Genomic DNA, 9539 nt, shown 5'->3' with positions numbered 1-9539 from the left:
TCCGGCTCTTCTGTACCTGCTGTAGTAGTTTACAGAGCAGCACCTTGGACATCATCCTGTGGATTGTCACAGAGTAACTGGAAACAGATGGTGTGTCCAGCCTCTGTTTCTGACAACACCCTGACATCCGTGAGCCGTATGGCAAAGGAAGCCACCCAGAACAGATGGAGGAGCACCACACCCAGAGCTGAAGGAGGGTAAATAGGACTGCCAGGGATCACTTGCTAAATGCTTGGCCTGTAAATCCACAGTTACAGGGAGGTCTCTCAATTCCCCTGCAGGTACACAGCAATGCTTGGCTAATCTGGGCATCTCAGCGGGTCTAACCCCACCTACGCAGCACTGTTAATCAGCTCATATTGAAACTTGCATACAGGATCAATTGACAGAGAAGGTTTGTTTAAAGTTTTGGGAAACGAAAAGTGAAAATAGTGACAGTTTTCACTTGAATGTTTTAGTTAGAGTATTCTGAAACTTGATCTATAAATAAAATATTTGCATAAACTGAATAAATAAGCAGAGAATAGTAAGTAGGTTTGAAATAACATTCAGGTTGGTGACACAGACCCAAACAAAAGAAGGTAATAAGCAGGGAAAGTCACCAAATGGCTATAATTAAATCAGCAAACAAATATGCTGTTAAAATATATGTTAAAAAAAAAAGCAAAACCAAGAAATTATCTTAAATAAAATGAAATATTAGGTGGTATATTAGATAGTAGAGTTAATGACCACTATCTTCACACTAATAACTTCACTACTATTAGTACTGGGTAGATTACTTAAAACAAAATATCAAAATAAGAGACCAAACTTCCTGCTTTGTGTTTGAGTTATTCTTAGCTCTCAGGATCCACCCTTATTTACTTTTAATGTTATCAGAGGCAACAGGTTAGTGACAAACCTCATCTGTTATAACATCTTTACTGTATCAAATTACACTGTGTACATTTCTCTAATAGATATTGTACTCCATATGTTTGACGCATGCCTACACACCCTGCAATGAGTTCTTAATAGGCTATACTAAAGATTAAGAATACTAATAAGGTGTTTTTTTTTGCCTTTTTTGGCCTTTATGTGACTTTGTATGTTTATGAAACAGGAATGCATCCATAAAATCCTGTGAGATTGCATTAAAAATCACCCAGCTTCATGCAGAAGAACTACAGTGCGTGCTGGATTAGAAATCTCCAGGCTGTAATATAAATTAGGACTGTACCGATTGTTACAGTTCACTGCGTCCACAACAGAAGGAATCACACAACTAAGCAAAATATTTAAAGCTTAAATTAAATGATTGCATTGTAGTCCTCTAAATGTATAAAATAGAGTCAGTTTCAGCTTTCAAATGGATGCACAAAACTTACTAAAAATATAAACCACTCAAAATCAGCCACTTGGGTTACACACACAGTGACATTAGTGCAGTTGGATAAGTCCCAGATAAAGGGTATAAGAAGAGCGCATCAATAAACAGACTATTGGCCTGCTTGCAAGTGGCAGTGGCAAAACTGACAGCTATATATTACTGCATATTGTTGCTGAACATATGCATTTGTTTTTCATCCCATGTAAATTACATCTTCAAAGTATTACAGCACCTTCACCGTGAACAGTTTTGGGGCATTGGGGAGAATAGATGGAAAGTTCTTTGTGACACATGTGGTGGGAACAACATCTGTAATATGTAGAATACCCCATTACAGAACTAACCACATGCTAACTTCAGTGATTCTTTTAATTCTTCATATTCTGTTTGGTGATTTTACTTTTTATATCAATTTTTTAATTAGGCATAATTTTACTGTTTATTTTCAGATTTACCTTTTTAAAATATTGTGCTGTTTCTATATCTGATCTGAGCTCTTTTAGAAACTATACTGTACCTCACAATAAAACACCACTTGGGGTGCTGCCATAGTTCACCTTGTTGAGCATGTGAGCCAAATGCCAAAGGCTACTGCCGGAGACTGGGTTTGAGTCTGTCCCAGATGATTTCCTGCCTGTTTCTCTCTGCTTTCCTTTTTTCTCTCCATACTGTCAAATAAAGATTCAAAATGCCAAAACAAATAAACAAAACTTCAAATGTTTTCAGCAAAGTTAGTCATGCACGCACACAGAAGGAAGGGAGTATTCAATTTAGTGCTTATCATCTCTCCTACAATGCACTTACAGAGTTGCGTTAAATCCCTTCTGTTATGCAACTACAGGGAACACAGAGCTCTTTGTAGCCCTGGACTGGCTCATGAGGCTGGGACTTACACAATTGTGAAGCAAGGACAAGCTCATTGTCATAGTGATGCAGCACTGACTGATGCAGACGGGGACTTATTTCAGGAAGGTTTACAGAGAACAACGGCACTGAAATTAGATTAAGGCATCACAATAACGGCACTTTGTAACTTTTCACACATGCAGAATGAAGAGTGTGTGCAGTATATTAAAATTAAATTACGTTCTGGGAAAAGCAGCTTTTGTATTCTTACACAATGAGCCGTTAATCACAGCAGTTAACCGCACTCTCAATGCAATTGAGGTAAAAATATTTTCTCACTGATTTTATTTTTGTTTTTGCTCTTAAATATAGAGCACAGACTGCAAGTAATAAAGTATTCTGAATCTGATTCTGAGCTAGTAGAGCTCCATGCTTACATGCCTCACTCTCCTAATGCCATATACAGAACACAGCCTCTCGATCCTACAACTGACATACCAGTGCCATTTCTACTTTGCAACAGTGGCTGCTGTTTTCAACTGCTCCATCACCTCGTCATCCAGCTTTAGACTCTAAAACTGTGTGCTGTGTTGAGATGAGCTCAAAGCACATACTTTTCATTCTACTCACCCTCAAATCCTGGGGCACAGGTGTGGGTGTGGGTGTGTCAGTGATGTCATCATCGGGGGCAGTGATGCGCAGGAAATCAATGTGTTTGGGTCTGGATGGATCGGAAAGTGACCTGCAGATAAAGAGAGACTCCTCGATCTCCTGCTGCCAGATCTCCTCCTGCCTCTGCAGAGCTTCATCTGGAGAAAAGATTTTTTTTTAAAAAGAAGCATGGCCTACCAACTTCTAATATACCTTGTATTAGTTTTGGAAATTAGGCTGCCTTAGTTTATGGTAGGTCTTTTAATATCACAGGTAGAGAGCCCATTTTAAACTTTGAAGCCCAACTAATTTTCCACACCACTGGCAAATGCTGCATGTTAAGCTTTAGTGTCACCATGAGGATGTAACAAGGAACTTCAGCTAAGAAATATTACATTAACCTTTAGCATTTCATAAACAAGACAAAATTTCACTCCTGCTCCATGAGGGATTAAGCGCTGATTGATTTCCTGCAATTTCCATTCTTTATGCAAATGAGCTAATTCAACAACCATTAAAAGTAGTCTAGAGAAGAAGAGAAGGTTTTATGCAGCTTCATAATTTAAATTTAAATTCAAAGATCCACAGCATGATGAATGCTTATCAGTATATAGCCAAGACTGCCACTCTGAAGGGTTTTAAGCCCACACTGGTCAATATAATAATGGTTCTCACAGACTTGTGGTCAGGAAAGGAAAAATACCAGATTCGGTAAAAGGCAGCTGTGTGTGTTTACATTAATTTCCTGCATCAAGGGTGGCGATTAAGCCAGTGGTTAAGGAAGTATTCAAATACTGAGCCACAGTGAAAAATACCCTATTACAAGTAAAAACCAGAAAATTTTTTAGAAAATAATCAATCAAATGTACCTAAAGTTAAAAAGTGGGACTGCTCAGTACAGAAAAACATTACATTGTCTGATGTATTAATGGAAAATATGATTTTACAGTTTGTACTTAGTTTAGGTGGGGCTGATTTTTATATCAATTATTATATATAACTCTAATTATTATTATAACATTTATTGCTGTTATTATAATTTAATTTTTTTATATGTTCTGTTTGCAAAAATCTCAACCTGTAAAGTGATAAAACATACAATATAGTGGAAATGAAAGTAAAAAATTAGGTAGAAGCAAAAAAACAAACAAACCCCAAAATAAAGCAAAACAGTAATGCACAGGGCAAATATCTCAATTATTAATGATAGCTTGACTGTAGTAAATGTGTGAGTATACTTTCAGATAAAAATGCTAACAGAAACACTTGTGTCACTTTCAGAGGACACGTAACCGTTCCAGAACATTAAACCGCTTATAGAAATGTGCTATCACCCCCGAGTTTGACCACACTGAACAGAACACTGGATTTATGAGGATAACCCCCAGAAGGCTCTGAATGTCTTTCTTCTCCTCTCACTAATCGTCGCCCTCCACACATTGGTTGTATTTCACAAAGCTTAGAGCATTAATCCTATTTGGGCAGCTAGCAGCCCTGCTGCCTGGTCTGAACAGAGTTTTATTGCTACAAAAATGAGGCGAGACAACAGACTCTCTGCTGATCTGAGGGAATGCTCTACTCTGCTAAACATGCATTTATTAACAAGTATTTCGATGTACAAATGGGCGCAAGCTTTCCCTTTTTATTTCCCTAAAGATGTTTATTAAAATAATTTAAATCTACACTGTCTGTATATGGACACCGCACAGTAAAAGAGGTCTTAGTTTTAAAAAAAAAGGCTTTAAGCCCATTTGGCTGCACAGTTTGACTTCAAAGTGAAAAGACCAGCAGTTTCCTGCTATTAATCATTTACTGAAAAAGGATTAAAACAATTTGGAATCAGTTGAACTCTGTGAAAATACTCCATCATCATATCATCTTCATCTCTCTCCCTATAAACATCAAAGAAGCTTGATGGGTTTGAGTGCACACACTCTGATTAAAAGTTATAAAACTACTGTTGATAATGTTTCGGTATCTAAAAATGTTTTTTTTTTTTCACAGCGTTTGAATTTTGATTTTGTGGCCAAATAATTTGTAGCATATAAAATTTCATACATAATTATGATCTATGAGAGACTAGAGACCTGTTGAGGGTGTAGCCAACATTTCACTCATTGTCGGTTTGGGCAGGCTCTAGCTCAGAGGTGTCCAACTCCAGGCCTCAAGGGCAGGTGTCCTGCAGTTTTTAGATCTCACCCTGAGTCAACACACCTGAATCAAATGATTAGTTCATTACCAGGCCTCTGCAGATCTTCAAGATGTGTTAAGGAGGTAATTTAGCCATTTGAATCAGCTGTGCTGGATCAAGGACACATCTGAAACCTGCAGAACACCGGCCCTTGAGGCCTGGAGTTCCTCACCCCTGCTCTAGCTTATAAATTGCTTAAGCAGATAAGAAAATGTATGGATGAACAGACGGACAGATGGATGAATAGATGGATTGTTACCTAATGTTTATTTATAAATTGTTTTATTTTGCAGGTACTGCTGATGCATTAACATGCACTTGGTTTACTAATCATCAGTAAGTGTGTCCACCTGTATCACAGCAGATTTGGCAGGTTCGTCTCTAGCATTTAGGTGTGTGTTAACACAATCACACACAGGAAACATCAGCAATTGCTACTGGCCACCATACTGGGAAGAGTTATAAGACCATTTTCAAACAGTTTGAAATCAATCGTTCTATGATGAAGAAGATTATTAACAGTTGGAAAACTTTAATGACAGCTTCAAGCTTCCCAGGAGAGGACAGCAAAATCACCCTAAGATTAGAGTCATGCTCAAAGAAACTACACTTTCTTTTTTACTTGACTTTATATATTTCCTTCCTGACTAGCCTACTCTGTGTTTTGATTTTAATATTTCCCCTCCTTGTTTTCTTTCTGTTTTAAACGAGGCTACATAATTTTTTTTAATTCACATGTTTTATGACTGAATACTTATTTTAAACCTGGTGGACTAGAAGGATGGCACAGGTTTGATACTGACTCTGAACTTGTGTTCACGAGCTGTTTTATGGGGCATTTCAGTCAGAACAGATCTGTGATTACAAGTGTGTCCAAATCAGGTGCTCTCCAGTACTTTGTGCCTGAATGAACACACACTTACTCAGTTATGATGGTCATTATTCATGGACTGCCACACATCCTTTAGATCTGATGTGGGACGATGTGCGTGTGTGTTCAATGATCCAGAGAAGACTACAGCAGCGGATGAGATTGCACAAAGACTTCATTTAGAGCATTTATATCAGAGTGTTTTAATCAATGTTTAAATCTGACAGTCAGGCCTCACCATGCACCACTTCTAACACCATCTGCTCTTCCTCTGATGTTCACTTCACTAATCAACTACTGATAGTTAAACTCACGCTCTTGCACAGACACACACATTTTACCCCTACTGAGAACTTTCTGAAGGTATTTTATTCAGCTTAGTCCACTTTATGTTTAACGACCACGAAAGATTATCTGAGAGAGAGCCCAGTGTGACGTCTATGGTATGACCTTTTTAAAATAGTTCATTACACCTTTCACTTTCTAGTTGACAGGATTCATGGAAACTACAGAATATATGCTTTTGAGGATAACCACCACCACACCATAACCACACCACACCCACCTCTATAGTTAGCAGTCAAATGGTTGGGACTGTGATTGAATATTACTGTGCCATTAAAAACCTGGCTTGTCTCTTCATATTATACACTGCACTAACATTATGGATAATATCTATTAACAGCCTCAAGTTATAGACTATGCTGCCTGCGTTATCTTTTGAAATCTAGGTAATTCTTTATTTTTATATCTCCGTAACATCTTTGTCAGTGTAACAGTTTCCTCACCCAGCTTTCCACCATTTAATTTTCCTGGATAAAGCCCAGCCATGGTCCTGTTTACCTATCAGCTCCAGCCAGCACTCAGCTACATATAACAGCTCTTCCCATTATTCATTCAATTCATAACACTTCCAAAGGAATGGGTAGCATGAGAAATGAAAGTCTGATTTGTGCACAGCAAGTTGGCGTCCAACAGCATAGCGTCATATAGTCCCTTATGTACCTTTCAATACATTTCAGTTGTTTTTAAGGAGTTTTTGTGCCACATTCTATGGCACAGAGTTTTCTTTTTCAGTGTCAAGATGTAAATACCACAAAATAGTCATAATTCCACCGTCTACCATTGTTTTAATTCTAATGTGCTTCCACCAGTTATTCTGGAAATTAGAGTTTTGGGTAAGACTATCATATCACTACAATGACCTACCACTTGACAGCCTCCATCCATCTAAATTGTTGTTTTTTGTTAACATTTTTACCTGAAGAGAGCAGATAATCCTTCTCTGTAAACTGCTCCTGAGTGTCCCTGTGATCACTTTCTCTGGCACATTCACAGTCTCGAGCCCCACAAATAACTGTGGTGTCTTCAAGTGGTTCAGTCCAAACTCTGTGTGATGTTTCTGCCTCCTGATCAGTTGTGCTCAGTCTGGATATGAGCATAGGCGGCAGCATGGGGGACAGTCTTTTTAAGCTGCTTGATGTAACTGGAGAAACCTCCAGGATTTCAGACAGAGAGGGCATAGGGGAGATTTTTCCACCTGCTGAAAGAGGATGTGAGGAGGCACTGTTTGGCACAACAGAGGTGATGAGGAAAGGAGGTGATTGTGGATTCAGAGACCCTTCTGTTGTGTGGCTCTGCTCACAAAAAGTCTCCTCGGGCTGTTTAAAGCCTTCACTCTCTGCTTTTGATCCCTCCATCCTCAGGGCCTGCTGCAGACTCCATCTCAGAGCATCACCCAGAGCACAAAGCTCCTCAACAAACAGAGGCTTGTCTTCACTGGACTCCCTGTTCTGGTCCTCCAGTGGGGACTGAGTACTGATTTCAGCTCCGCGACTTTTCTGCAGTGACACCTCTGTCTTCCATCCATCTGAGAGAAAGTGAGGTTCTTTTTCTCCTTTATGACATTCCTTGATCCAGTCCAAACTGGTGAGACTCACCCGGCGTATTATTCCTTCCACCTCCTCAATCTTGCCCATTACTCGCCGAGCTGCAGCTCTCTGCCCCATCAACTCAAACCTCTGCTGAGAGGACTTTATGTCTGCCTTCTCTTCGTCTTGTTTTTGGCTTGCAGTCTTGTTACTCTTTGCCTCCATACAAGTGTTGGAGAAAAACATTGAGTACATCTCATTGTCATATTCAGAAAGGTCAGTGTCCGAGTCAGTAGGAGTATATTTTTCCTCTTCAGACATATTCTGTCTGGGAGAGAGATTGACTGTTTTGCTCTTTGATCTCGATAAGCTTGCAGAAGAAGTATTAGGCAACTTTACTCTCCAGAGTGGCTTTAACTCGTGCGTTAAAGTATTTATATCATCTCTTTTTCTCCTAATAATTTTTGTCCTTCTTACTGTGGGAGTGCAGATGATGGATCTCTCTTCTTCACACTCCCACTCCTCAAAAGAAGAAGACCTCAACCTCTGGAGTTTCCTCAGTCTCCTTGTCTTCAGAGGTGCCCGTAGAGTCCCGGATACCATCTTGAGGTTATCCTGAAGGTCACTGGTGTAAACATGCCCCTCAGCTCTTCTTCTTCTCTTCCAAGATATCTGGACTCTGGGGGAGTTTGATAAAGCATCCCAAGTTTCTGTGTAACTGTGACAATTTGGCTTAGGTTTGGTTCCCAGTTGGTTGCCCATGCTCATGAAAGCCTGGCAATCTGAACACAACGGTAACAATTCTGTAAGCCAGCGGCTCTCAGATGAGTCATCCAATGCTTTGAGGGTTTCTTTAAAGTCAGCTGTTTCAGCTGGACCCTCCTCCCAGTGCTTAGAAGACAGTTTTTGTTGGAAGCTGGCGGGGGTTTTGGAGGGGGAAGATAGGCTCCTGCAGGGGGAGAGGAATGGACTCACGCAGCTCCTCTCTTTGATGGGTCTATAGAGTTGTAAGTTACTATAAGTCCTCTGCATGGTTTTATTTAATTACCACAGACGATTAGTGACCAACCACTGGGTCTGCTACAAAAAGAAACAGAGAAACGTTTATTTCAGACCATTTAAATAAGTACTTTAACTTGTTTAGACTTACAGTTACACACTCTAACAATAAGTTAATTATGTTTTGCTCATTTTTTATATATTTTTAAATGACTCATTAATGTTTGCAAACCTAAAAAAAGGATAAATGTCCACTTACCTGTAGCGAACAGTAGTGTCTCTCCTTGAAGCACCAGGTCACCCCTCTGTTGCACTCAGCTGTACTTACTGTGACATTCAGGTAACCGACAACTCCACGCCCACTGATACAACAGGATAAGCCAATCACTGGTGCAAGCTGGAAATTCTGACAAATTCTATTGGCTGATCAGCTAAAGATCACTACCACTAATGCCTGACAGGCACTGACAGAAGCAGAAAAACTAACAGACGGCAGGCCCAGTGGGGATTTAGACTTATTGTAATCTTCTTGAATTCAAACTATACTGAAAGAAAGACAAAATAGTTATCACAGAGTTTTGCAGGAGTATATTTATTCTTTATCCCTTTACTGGCTATCACTTTAGGGTTAAATGTTGGTGTATTGACTAAACCTTGTGAAACAGACAGCTATGCTCCACAGGACAACATATATATGATAACTTAAAAATGAGTGATTTTTTTTTAAAATTGAAGTAA

The sequence above is a fragment of the Oreochromis aureus genome, linkage group 15 (genome assembly GCF_013358895.1).
Source record: "Oreochromis aureus strain Israel breed Guangdong linkage group 15, ZZ_aureus, whole genome shotgun sequence".
Lineage (NCBI taxonomy): Eukaryota > Metazoa > Chordata > Actinopteri > Cichliformes > Cichlidae > Oreochromis > Oreochromis aureus.
The sequence above is the reverse complement of the archived record's forward strand: the minus strand, read 5'-3'. Positions refer to the sequence as shown.